At 39.9% G+C, this 12714-nt stretch overlaps 1 protein-coding gene across 4 annotated transcripts in view; it reads right to left on the bottom strand.

Annotated features, from left to right (window-relative positions):
• HECW2 (HECT, C2 and WW domain containing E3 ubiquitin protein ligase 2) overlaps window positions 1-12714 on the bottom strand; it is a 200615-nt gene that overhangs the window by 167297 nt on the left and 20604 nt on the right. For 3 of the 4 annotated variants that reach the window (XM_064515130.1, XM_064515132.1, XM_064515134.1), the window contains exon 1: window positions 11896-12491. The exons of the other annotated variant lie outside the window; for it this stretch is intronic. The gene's annotated coding sequence lies outside the window, so the exon portion shown is untranslated. Of the gene's footprint in view, window positions 1-11895; window positions 12492-12714 lie in introns of those variants that run through there. 4 annotated transcript variants of the gene reach the window in all.

Here is a 12714-nt window from a genome sequence, read left to right on the forward strand (position 1 = left end):
ATACTTTCCAAAAACTAATAAAACATCATAGATCACTTACTTCTAGACTTCTGTGTTGAAATGACTATATGCAGAAAACATTGTAAAAATTCTACACATTTGTTCTCAGCTCAGAAACGGCTCTAATAAATCAATGATTTTGCTAATCAAATCTTAATCTAAAATTACTGTTCTGTGTGTGAGCATGCCACTGCATTTTTTTTAAGTTGCTGAATATTGTTTCTGAAGAGATTAAAAAAAGAAAAATACTAACCTTAGTCTTTTTGGCTAAGTTGTATGAAAAAACAGTAACATTCCCTCCAGCTGACAAAAATACATGCACTTGCAGCAACCTATCAAGATTTTTTAAATCAATTCCAATCACTCCCTGCTCCATTTGTCTTGTTGCATATTTTGGAAGACAGCATGCCTCTCCTCCAGGAAGAAAAAAAAGGAAAAAAGCTAAGAGAATCTTCCTCCCTATTGCTACTCTACTGGAGGGGATGACAGTAAAACCAAAAGCTAGTATGTGCCACCTTTTCCTGACGCATGGGAGATTATATGATGACAAGGATTTTCCGTCTCTGTGATACAATACCTTTCTGAAAAGTTAGCGCATAAGCAGGGTTCAGTTACAGATTAAAAAAAAAAAAAGAAAAGTGATCTGAGTTAGCTGGTCACATGCAACTGATCAAGCAGAAGGGAGAGGGGGCTGAATCCTAACCATGTCCTCCATTTTCTACCTACAACCTCCCATTCAATTCACATTTTGCCAGGCTCATAGCTGGACAGCGCAGCTGTTTCCAGAGCTGTGCCCAGGACCTAGAAAATGTCTTTTTAAAAACAAATTTCTATATTACCCTGAGAGTATACAAACTTCACTTAGCACTCCAGACTCCCATCCTCACTAAACCACACAAAAGAAAAGAACAACCAAGACTGAGGATAACAGTGTGTGCAAAGAGCTGCAGAAGTCCAAAATTGTTAAAAATATTGAAGGTTTGGGGAGGAATTATAATAATGACAAAACTGCAGAGATGCCTGAAGACAAAAAAAAAATTAAAGTGCCAAAGAATGAGCATCCGTGAAGGAAGGAAACCAGAGGAGAGTGCTTTGGGACATATGGGATGATAAGACAGAAAAACTTCAAAGAAAGGAATTAAAGGAATAATTTAAAGATAATGGATACATTACATTTCATAATATATATTCCTAAAACTCAAATCGTTCTTGTTCTGTGGTTAAATTGATTAAAGTTCTGTGAATCTGTAATTAAACAGCCACATTAAATGCACACTAATGATAATTAAGGGAAAAAGAATTTCACCATCTAATATTACATAAAATCGCTTGGGTTCTTAAAAGAAAGAAGTTGAAATGAAAACAGTCAACTCTGTAATGGTTGAACTATCACCCCAGAGTTGAAGGAAATGCCAGCTATAATTCTTTATAGAACATTATTTCTATGAAGGAAAGATACCTATGAAGCTTAGTAGTGTTTGAGGATGTTACATCCTCCTTGCATTTTCTGTTGAAACTTGGGATGGTAAAGTATATTCTAGTCTTTGGGTTTTATACTGCCAAGACCAGTATTAGAGTATCTTACCTGTAGATCAAAAGTAACAGTGAAGTCCCTAGCAGATTTAATGGCAGTTGTCCTATTTAAGGATCAAAAGCACTGCTTAGGGTAGCATTTTTTTTTACTACATGCTTTTCTTGAGAGAGGCCCAAGAGGCAGAAGGAAGCATTGCAGACTGAGACACCACTTGTTGTGAAAAGCTCTCTCAGAAACAGAAGTTTGGAAGCTTTTGTAAGACTTCAGATTTCACTAATCTGCCTTGGAAGACTGTTCAGTAGCTGAATCCTTACAACCAGGAACATTTTATCCCCAGTTCTTGCAACCTAAATCCTGGACTTTGCCAAATGCATTGTGTCAGAAAGGTGCACCTACAAGAGAGTTTGCAGTCCTACTCATTCTTCCCACTGCAAATGCCTATACAAGACATTTCCTGCATGGTCTGGAAGTAGAAGTGCTGTAAACACTTCTGACTATTCCTTGGGTCCTCCCCACATACGAACAGTGGATGAATACTTAGACCTACTCTATTTCCGTACAAAATGACCTGCAGACACTCTATACTCCTACGCATTCAATTCCTGCTAAATGTAAATTAGGTGATATTCTGTTCACCTCAGTAAAATTTCTAGGCCCACTATTTTATATAAGCCATAGGTAAGTGAAATATCACCTGTAAATTAAATCTGGCCAGCAAACTATAGCAGCTAACTGCAGTTCAGAATACTCATGCTCTAGAGATCCCATCTGGACTATTTTTAATTCCAGATGACTAGTAACAAGAAGAATCACAGACAGACATGCTGCAGACGCATGTTTCTGAACTTTTAAATAAAGAGCTACAAAAACACAAAGTATGATTACGTACATTCACATTTTAATGAGATAAAATACCTACAATTGAGTCCAGTTAGACTGAACTACCCAAAATTTTGCAAAGATGACAGTATGTGTAACAATACAACTTTCCAGTGATTGAAGTATTTCATAGAAAAATGAAAAGCTGCATATTCATACTAGAAAGCTTTTTCCCTGAATACAGGAAATGTGAATGTATGATGCAATACTTTTGCCATTTTTCTGTAGTAAGCCACACTTCACAGAATTTTTAGAGTAGATCCCTAATATATTGCAGGGTCTTTAAAAATGAAACAAAATGACTGAAGGAAACATTGATCAGATACACTAATCAAAGCAGATTACATTCTGTTAATCCACCTAATTTAAACTGTACTTGGCCTGGTTTAGCAAGTATAAATCAAGAGTAGCTCAATTAAAAGTTATGCTCGTTTACATTACCTGCAATCAGGCTTACTCTTTCCTTTTTCAGCAAACCACAGTAGGCACAGAAATACATTCAAAAAACAAGTGTTACACACAATACCATCTTCCCATGTTCCAAATCATCAGGTACAGAACTCAGTTGAGAAGACTCATTTCTTTTACACAGGATGCAAAGCTTCCTTTAGAAGTAACAATTTATAGGCTTCAACAATCTGTACTGGACTTAGATTGTCAATCTAAAAGTCTAAGGTCAATCTAAACCTGTTTCCCAAGACATATAACGGATGAGTTTTATATTTAGAAAGTATTTTGGATAGTAGATGAAGAAAAGGGAATAAGCAGCCCCTTATAGCAAGAAGATACACAATCAGAATCTGCTGCAAAAAGGTAAGGCTCTAAACCTCGCGTCCCCCCGCTGCCACGACTGTGCGGGGCCAGGATTGACTGCGCAATGGCTTCTCTACTAACAAGGAATTATTATGATATTGATTTTTTTTGTAGGACTACTTACATGAGTAAACATTAATCGATTTATGTTAGGGTTGTGGACTCAGATCAAAATAATTATTTGACAAATAAGACTTGCTGCAGCTGAGTTGCAGCCTACATCGCAAGTCATGAAGCATACTCAGTGGAAAGCTAAATCCTTTACTCCTTGAATATTGCTTTTTGCTTTCCAAATCACACACAGTCAGCTACACACTAAGTCAATGCCTTTTTCCCTTGGAAATGAAATTAAGATATACAACTTGTCCCAGGTTGCTCATACTTCTAAGGCATTTCGGAGACAGAACTTTTCATCATCCCACTTACAAAAACTAATAATCTGTTCTGTTAAAAAAAGTCTCACGTGTGGTTAATCACATGGGGTAAGTTAAATGCTTTAACGTACATATACACATACCCAACACCGTCTCATACAGTAATAAAGGAATGTCGTCAATTTAAAAATCAAAGTCCTCTGTCAGAAATGGTTCAATATATAAGACCTCATATAAAACCTAGTTACACAGCAGAAAGAGATCTGAGGAAAACTTTCTATTTCTCCAGACTGAGTACTTAAGAATTTGACAATGTCTGTATTTTGTTCTCCTTAAGCAGTCTCCCAGCAGTCTCCCTTTTTCTTTGGGTGGATTTTTATCAAGGCATTGGTAGGAAAAGGACTTACTAAGAATAACACAAACCCTGGCAAGGAAATACAGGGAAAGGCACAAGACCTGAGGCTTACACTTTCTTCTAAGAACAGATTAAAAATGGATGGTATCCCTTGTTAAAAAATAGCAGTGTAGGAAGTATCCATTTACAGGTAGAAAAAAAGCTGTAAGATTAAAGTGAAGAATTCTTTCTTGCCAACTCATGGCACTTCTATTAAAACCAAAAAAAGAAAATAAATTTTATTGATTTTATTTACCCCCTACATTTATAATCAGCAAACATAAAATAAATTAGGCTATTATCAAGCAAGAAACAAAACTAGTTACCTGAGGGGAGTTGTTTATTTTTAATGAAGTGACGGCTGTCACCTTATGGCTAACTGAATAAAGACTTAGGAACCTTATGCCAAGAGGTGTTGAACATACTTGTTGTATCTACAGTACCTCACACCCACTGTAAACTGAGATAAGCATAAGCAAGCTGTAAGACAGATAGAGCTTTCCTGACTTCATGTACATACAGACTTGGCAGTTAATTGCTTCAGCTGGTGACCTATCTTGTCATGATGAACCAAACATGTCAGAAGTTGAACATGGATAAATCAAAAGAAAAAAAAAGTATTACTGTATATCTATGTCAATTCCTTTTGCCTGATTTTCAAACTTACCTTAGATAGAAATACAGTACTTCAGTTTATGCCTTTTCACACAGTCAGTATTACTATAATAGTAAATGAAACAGCTGAACATAAAAGCAAAAATTTCTTGCAAAATGTAAGTCAGTTTCTAAAAGACAGTACCTCATTTGAAATTAGTATTTTCAAAAATGCAAGAAGAAATTAATGCAAGACCTAGCTGAATACAGTAAATTAGAAAAAAAAATTATGGAAAATAAGGTGAAATTTTTAAATCCACAATTAGTCCAACTGTTAGAATGCTAAATCTAACAATTTGACCTTATTTACGTATTTATTATGAAGGCCTGGATAAAAATCAACTCTAAAAAATCAGCCTTCCATAATTTGCAATATTCAGTATGTTTCACACAATGCTTAAGAAAAAGAAACAAGAAAAAGACTTTCAAAAAAAGAAAAGAAAAAAGAAAAAGAAAAAGCCTACATCTTTGGTACCAGAAAGAAAAACACATCTAACTGTTCAGTGTAACTAAACTGGTGACACAAACAAAGGCCTAAAGCAGATATTATCATGATTCTAAGAAGCATGACAATTTACACCTGCTGAGAAACAGCACTACTGTGTTTACATTGGTTCTCTGCATTAACCAGTGATTTTATAATGAGAAATATGAGCTTGCAACACCTAAAAGCCCAAAACAACATACACTTAATCAAGTTCAGAAGAAGTTCATAACACACACTTACTCAAGCTAATAGAATGTGTTTAAATGTTGGACTAGGTTTAAGTTACATTGTACAAGAAGATATTTCATTCCAAGAAAGTAAAAGCACCTTTCAGGGAATGAAACAGAGACAGCATCATATCTATACACTCAGAGATTATTAGATAAAAATCTGGGACAAAAAGACAGCACAAAACAAATATGAGTTCTGACATTTATTCTAACTTTGATACTTTGCCACACATGCTTACAAGATCTTAATGGCATTTTGAGACGATCTGGACATTACCCAACATGACATTATTCAAAACATACGAAACTAGTTCATATGTATGCATGTGAAAAAACAATATGCAGCAAACTTTCTTAAATGCTGCTTTCTCATCAAGATGACAGCAGTTTTTTGTTTTTCTCTAGTTAAAGAGCACACCAGGAGCTTTTTCTTATCCAAAAAATATGCAGCATTGTCTTCAGGGCTACATCCGTATCAGTACACACGGTTGGCCAGGAAATAGATTCTGAAACTACACAGTACAGCGTGTGTGCTAAATGTTCTTTCCTCACAAAACAGGGCTGTCTCATCCATACTGCCTCTTGGGATAGTCCCTGGTCCTCGGTGTTCCCTGAGCTGCACCTGGGCAATTGCCTGGCTTGGCCTGCTGGCACTGGCCAAAAGCATGCCAGGGAGCCCACTAACAATTACACAGTGCCACAACCCTGGGACAGTGTTCGAGTCCAGACCCTGACCCTGCTCAGTCGGCCAGTACCAGCATAGCCTGACTTACTCAATGAAAGTTTCGCAAGTCTCAGGGAGCCTACTAGAATTATAATAACAATTTTCCTATTTTTAATATTGTATCTAATTAAGAAATGTAATGCAAATATTTGGGAAATTATTTCCTTCCTAACAATAGCTCCATTCATGCAGACATTTTTATTAGAGCAATCAATTAAGTATAAATTAATGTTCTTTGCCAGCTGTGGTTACATTTGAAAGAGATGATGAGCTTACATCTTACAATCCTCACTCTTTCTCATTTCTTGTGAGAGAAATAACTATTTTTCCTCAGACTGCCAGCTTGAAACAGATTCCAATCAGTAATCTAGCAAAAGAATAACATCGAGCTAGCCAATTGGTTTGTTTTAAAATGCACCTTAAATAAACATACACCATAAGAAGCATAGCCTTTGAAGTGGGAACATTGTAGCCTAGAACTGTGAAGCTCACACTCTCTTGAAAGAGCCAAGTTAAAAAAAAAAAAAAAAAAAGTCAAAAATGAGAATCTCTCTTTTCATCCCAATCAGAATCCAAATGGAACTGCTGGTTTTACTTTTTTTATTGTTCATGACTGTTGCCAATACTCATCAACTGTAATATCCAATTTAGGGAAGCTCTTCATATGGGGCATCTAATGAATAATCACTTCTGAGCATTCTTTTAACAAGAGTCTCATAGATCTCACTGCTTCCCACCAGGCTGCAGCTGACCCGCCCCACTGACTGTAAGAAGCTGTGACTCTGTCACACATTCCTGGCAACCTGGTCTTTCTTCCTGCGGTTACTTCATCGGACAAGGATCAGTTAATGATTCTTTTTTTTTTTTTTTAAGATGCTGATTCCTGGAGGAAAATGAGTTTTAATGCTGCATGCTTTGGGCTCATCTAATTACAATACTAGCCTTCAGGGAATTTTTAAACTAATGACATTACATTTGTCAAGCACAGAAACTTTTAATCTGATTTTCAAGTGGATCCTAGCCAATGGATCCTGGCCACCATAGCACTTAACACACACACACATTTAACCACCCTCCATGCAATATTTAGGTGGGCTTACCATCTAAATACTAATTGTTGTTACCTAACATCTTCCTCTGATGGTCAATACAAGTGACCAAACTTAAATGCTACAGGCATATTGACAACGTTACTAGAGGTTTTATGGCTAAAATGCCACAAGTGCAATTTTGCCTTTGAGAAGCTGTACGTACACTTATATAGACACATACACCTTAAGAAATCTGAACCAAGCACGCTGGAATAGCTGTGTAACTCCCCAGTTTGTCTACTCATGTCTACTCTGGTACCACAAAATACCAGCTCAACAGCACAGCTGATCTTTTTCTTTTTTGTATTTCAACACACTCTGTTCTTTATTTTCAACAGTTTCTTCAGGTAATTTCCAATGGTAATAAAAAAGCAAAGACACAAACTATTAATTATGCCACAGTGACCCCACCCCACCCCACCCCCTGAAAGGAAGCAGCTCAGACTACCCATCAATCATCCGCTTTTTGGTACTCCCTTAATGATCTAAGGGACAAACAGTGCACTATTTCAACTGTCAGCTCTGGCTTGACTGTATTAACTGGGTCTTTTGGACAAGTAAGGCTGGATTAACATCTCAATTTCAAATTCATTTCAATTATTATTACTGCTTCTCCAGGACACACACTTGATGCAGTTGTGTCAGGTAGAAGGGTTTAAACCTCTATATTTGTAAGAAAAGAACTGCTTTCAAAATTATGTTTTAATCTCTCAAAATCATCATTTAAAAGTAATTATTTTCTACTTTTTCAAAACTGCATATTTCAGGAGATATTTACTAAACAAATGACAAGAATGACTGTCCATTAAACAAAAATTGTATTAGCATACCTTTCCTCTCCAAGCATAAAAAATACAGTTGTGACACAAAAATGTGCAAATGTAACATAAGATATTAGCACAAAGAATCAGGATAGCAGTCATCACACTGTCTAAATCCAATTCAAAATTAAACTTAGTCACTTCAGTATTCTCCTCAGTACAACAGGGCGAATGTCATAAGAAGAACCAACAGCTTTCTACAAATAAGACAAAGATATGGAAGTCATAACTCATTATTTGCCCTGAAAACTAAACTCATATATCCTGCCAGCAGAACTTGGAAGCCTAGCATCCACATTACCAAAACAAAAAATGGGATTCCTAGGTCTTGAAAGGATGACTGAAATATGTACACTTATAACATGAGTGACGACATCTTGAATTAACAGTTCAAGGTTTCTGATTAGAACTGACGATGTGACTGCAGCCTTTTTAACACAACTACTCAGAAATTTTGGTCAAGATGCTCAGAAAAGAACATGCATCTACTGGGCTACTTTCACCAAGCAGGCAGTCATTTTTAAGACAACATACAGGCTTCAAGCACTGATGACTACTTTTTTTTTTTGCCTTTTACATAATATCAGTCATGTTTCTAAAGCAAATACTTTGAAAATGTTAGCTGAACTTTTCTTGCAAGTACTACAGTATTTTAGGATCATACAATCCTACTTGCCTTACATAAATACAAGAAGGTAGGGCATAACTCCGCTTAAAATACAGTTTCTATAAAATGGAAATTAATAGTCTAAGTACCTTTCAGTCTCCAAGCTTAGATCATATTCAACTACACTGCATGCACTAGATGTCAAAAAGCTATCATCACCCAATAGTGGCAGACAACCTACAAGGAGAGCGGTCAGCAATATCACCCCATGAAGTGGTGCCCTTGTAACACGTCCACGCTACACAAAGCTTTGTCACCACTGTCACTCTTATTGACAGACTCAGAGAAACAGGCACAGGGACTCAACCTTTTCCTCAACATCACCAACAGTCAAACAGGTCACAAACAAGCTGCCACGGAGGTACGTAGTACCTCACAGGAGCCCAGTATCACTGTCTATATTATACTTGTTCTGTACACAGTTTTATTCAATTTCAATGCAAATTTCTGAGATACTAAACTTAAATAGGAAAACAATTTACAACAGTAATAGTTAATCACGTTTACTCTCATCCTGCAAGGGCCCTGGTATGATTCGATAAACACATGTTTATCATGCAGTGACATTACCTGAGAAGTGCCATGAAATAACAGTCTCCACAGTTTGCAAGAGTTTGTTTTCCTTTTAAGTTGAAGGAAGACTTCTACACGAAACATCCAGCTCACTGGTACACTGGCCTTTTAAGATACTGCAATATCATATGACAATTCATTGGTTTTTGTTTACTATTAGTTCCATCTGTTGGGCAATGAGATTAATATTCTTCCTGCTGGTAAGTGAATAACCTCACTCCAGCCTCTCCCTCTTTATAGTATTATCAAAAGATCAGCAAAGAAAAACATGAAGACAAAGACTATGAGCACGCTTTGCACCACACCTGGATCATCAACAGAACTAGGCTTTGCTACTCTGAGCATCCCATACTATGAAAGGCAGCATTGCCTATACTCTCAAACAAGTTGCTTGAACACGTCATTTAATTTTAAGCACATGCTTTAACATATCTCATTTACAATGATTGTTACACAAATAGCTATTTTGATACTTTATCTCCCTTATGTCAGTACGTTTCACATATTAGCCAATGAAATAAATGTAGTAAGCTAAACATCCCATTTCTGTCTGACAAAAATTAAAAAAAAAATAGCTGAGTTGGATTAGAAAAGGAGTAATATTTAATTACTCAAGAAAGTAATCCACGGATTCAGTCCCATACTCAGCAAGCCCTCTTATTTTGCAGCATAGCAGAGCTTTAGCTGCTGTGTAAAGAACATTGGAACATGAAGGAAAAAAGGCAGATTAATTTTTTTCCAATTAGACATTACTATTTAATTTTACAGAGTGGGCAAAACAAAATTTGTTCCATTTCTTCTCAGAAAATCTGACAAAGTAGTATATTGTTCTGGCTGGCAGCCACTGTAACGTCACAGGGCTTCTTAAAGGCACAACATTGTGAATTTAACAGGTTTGAAAAAGCACTGGAAATCTAAAACAAGTAAAAATGCCCTTTCACTAAATCAACTTTAAAAATAAACAGCAAAACAGCAAAGTATGTTTTTAAGGAAAGTCTTTGCAGAGCTAGTCAAATGTTCCGAGTCAAAACAAATTCCATAGTGCCAGCAAGCCTGAAAAATATGCCACAAGTTTGCCTTGGCATCACAAGAATACTTTTTAGAAAGGAAGATGAACTGAAGGCTTTTCAATTATAAAAAGTTGAACTATTATTAAGCATAAATTTAAAAAATGGTTTCCAGCCAACCACAGAAATTTCATGCAATTTCAGAGTCCATTTTTAAAGGTGATATATTTAAATTCCAGCGCAAGACACTGCTAAATACACGCACTTACAGAAAATAGCATCTAACATCCATTGTGGTATCCACAGCTGACAGGAAAGCATCTATATTTTTGCAACTTTAGAGCCTGAACAACAGCAGTGATTGAAAGGAAGCATGAGGTTTGTTCTTTTCATATGCTAATAATGACATCATACCTTATGGTCCGATGCAGCAATCGCACAATTGCTCCGTAAGGGAGATTTTTCCAAAGGAGTCAAAGAACTGGGGAAAATGGTCATCTGCATATAGGACAAAGTTTTTTTTCATCCATCCATGACATAGATTTCTTTCTGTACCTTAGCTCTGTGAATAATTTCTACTGAAATATTTATACTAGTTTGACTTTTTTACAACATAATTGCTGCTAAAAAAAAAAAACTACAAAAGTTTCAGAGCATACAAAAAGCAGCTCTGTACATTGCTGAAGTGAAGCAAGGCTAAGGCCCAGTGCTGGGATTTCAGATACAGGAAGAATTGAGGACCGAATCTCTTATAAACATTCCAGTGTAATGCAGTGTAACGTAAAGACTTCCTCACAAAGCATCCCAGAAAAGAAAAAGGAGGTTTGTGTTTTCTTCATAAATACAATCTACATGCTCCTGATACCTATCCTGCAACTAAGAGACATTAAATTATGTAACTGCCTACATAAAATACACTCCCCATATTCTTGGCACCATGTAGCCTAAAAAAAGGAGTTTTTTTTTTTTTTAATACCCTTACGGTTTGTATTACAACATACACAGAAAAGGTTAGAGAAAAGCAAGTGGACTAAGAAAAAAACAGTATCTCCACAATATATTAGCAAACAAACCACAGAACGGTCAGAACACAAATATAAGCCTTTTTCCCCCATTGTTCTGTATTTCTGCACATAAAAATATAAATGAACATTAAAATTCACCGTTTTGAAAATGACATGTAATGATCGCACACACACCACCATCACGGACCCTGCAATAAGAAATCTGGAGAATACCCTTATAAATAAATAAATATACCAAATGGCGAGGGGGAAAAGTGGAGGAAATACATGCAGCGCACAGAGTGCCTGAACGCGTTCTCAGGGCAGAACCCGAGTTACAGTCAATAGAAAATTAGCTGCAATTAAACGGCCAAAACGGATTAAAACGACCCCCAACCCAAACAAACCCTGTGGGGCGACGCACCCGCCAGCCGAGCGAGCCCGGGCCCGGCGGGGCGGGCGGCCAGGCACCGGGCCGAGGGGGACGCGCCCCGCCGCAGGTGTGCCGGCCGCTCCGGCGCGCCGGCCCCAGGCCCAGCCCGGGGGCACCTGCGGCGGCAGCCGCCCTGCGCCCGGCGCCCCGGCGAGGCCCCGCGCCGCGGCCGCGCCGCCCACCTGCCGCGCCGCGGCGGCGCCCACTCACCTCGCCGAGGCGCGCACTGCGGCTCCGCGCCCGCTCCGGCGGCGGCTGCCGCGCCGCTGCGGAGCCGGGCGGCGGCCGGAGTCACCCCGTCCTTGCGGCAGGCGGCTTGCGGCAGGCGGCTCCCGCCAGCGGCGGCGGCCCCTGGGCGCCCACGGCGGGGCGAACGCCTCCCCGCGCGGGGGCGCCGCGCCGCCCCCCGCCCCCGCGCCGCCTCAGCGGCGGGGCTGGGCCCCCCGCCCCCGAGCCGCCCTCCGCCTCCTGCGCGGCGGCGCCGGCATCTCCCGGTCACAGGGCCGGCACGGCGGGGCGGGGGCGCCGGACCGCGGCGCCGGGCGGCGCCGGGAGGCGGGCGGGCTGCCGCCGCCGCGGACAAAGGCGGCGCCTCCCGCTGCCCAGCGCGGCGCCGGTGGAGGGCCGGGCCGGGCCGGGGGATGCTCCCGCCCCGCCGCCGCCGGGGAGCTGGGGGGGATTGTGGGTAGCCCCCGCCCGGCCCGACCCGGCCCGGCTACCCCGGGAGCGGGCGGCGCTGCGCGGCGCGGCCCCGAGCCCAGCGCCGCCGCGCACGCGGGCACGTAAATCCCGCCGGCGCGGTGCTAAACCGCGCCCTGCAGCTCTGCGCGGGGCTGGTCGCGAAGTCACCGCGACTCAACAGCAATTTGAGAGAAAGCGCCGCTCTGAACAGCCTATTTCTGTTTCTTTCTAATTCACCCACAGTTACTAGCACTAACACCAGCGCCGTCACCGTAAGAGGCGATCGCTATCATCCTCTTAGAGTTTCGATCATCCTGTCTGTCTGGAAGCAGATTGGTACAATCAGTT

Source organism: Dromaius novaehollandiae, chromosome 7, assembly GCF_036370855.1.
Source record: "Dromaius novaehollandiae isolate bDroNov1 chromosome 7, bDroNov1.hap1, whole genome shotgun sequence".
In the NCBI taxonomy this organism is placed as follows: domain Eukaryota; kingdom Metazoa; phylum Chordata; class Aves; order Casuariiformes; family Dromaiidae; genus Dromaius; species Dromaius novaehollandiae.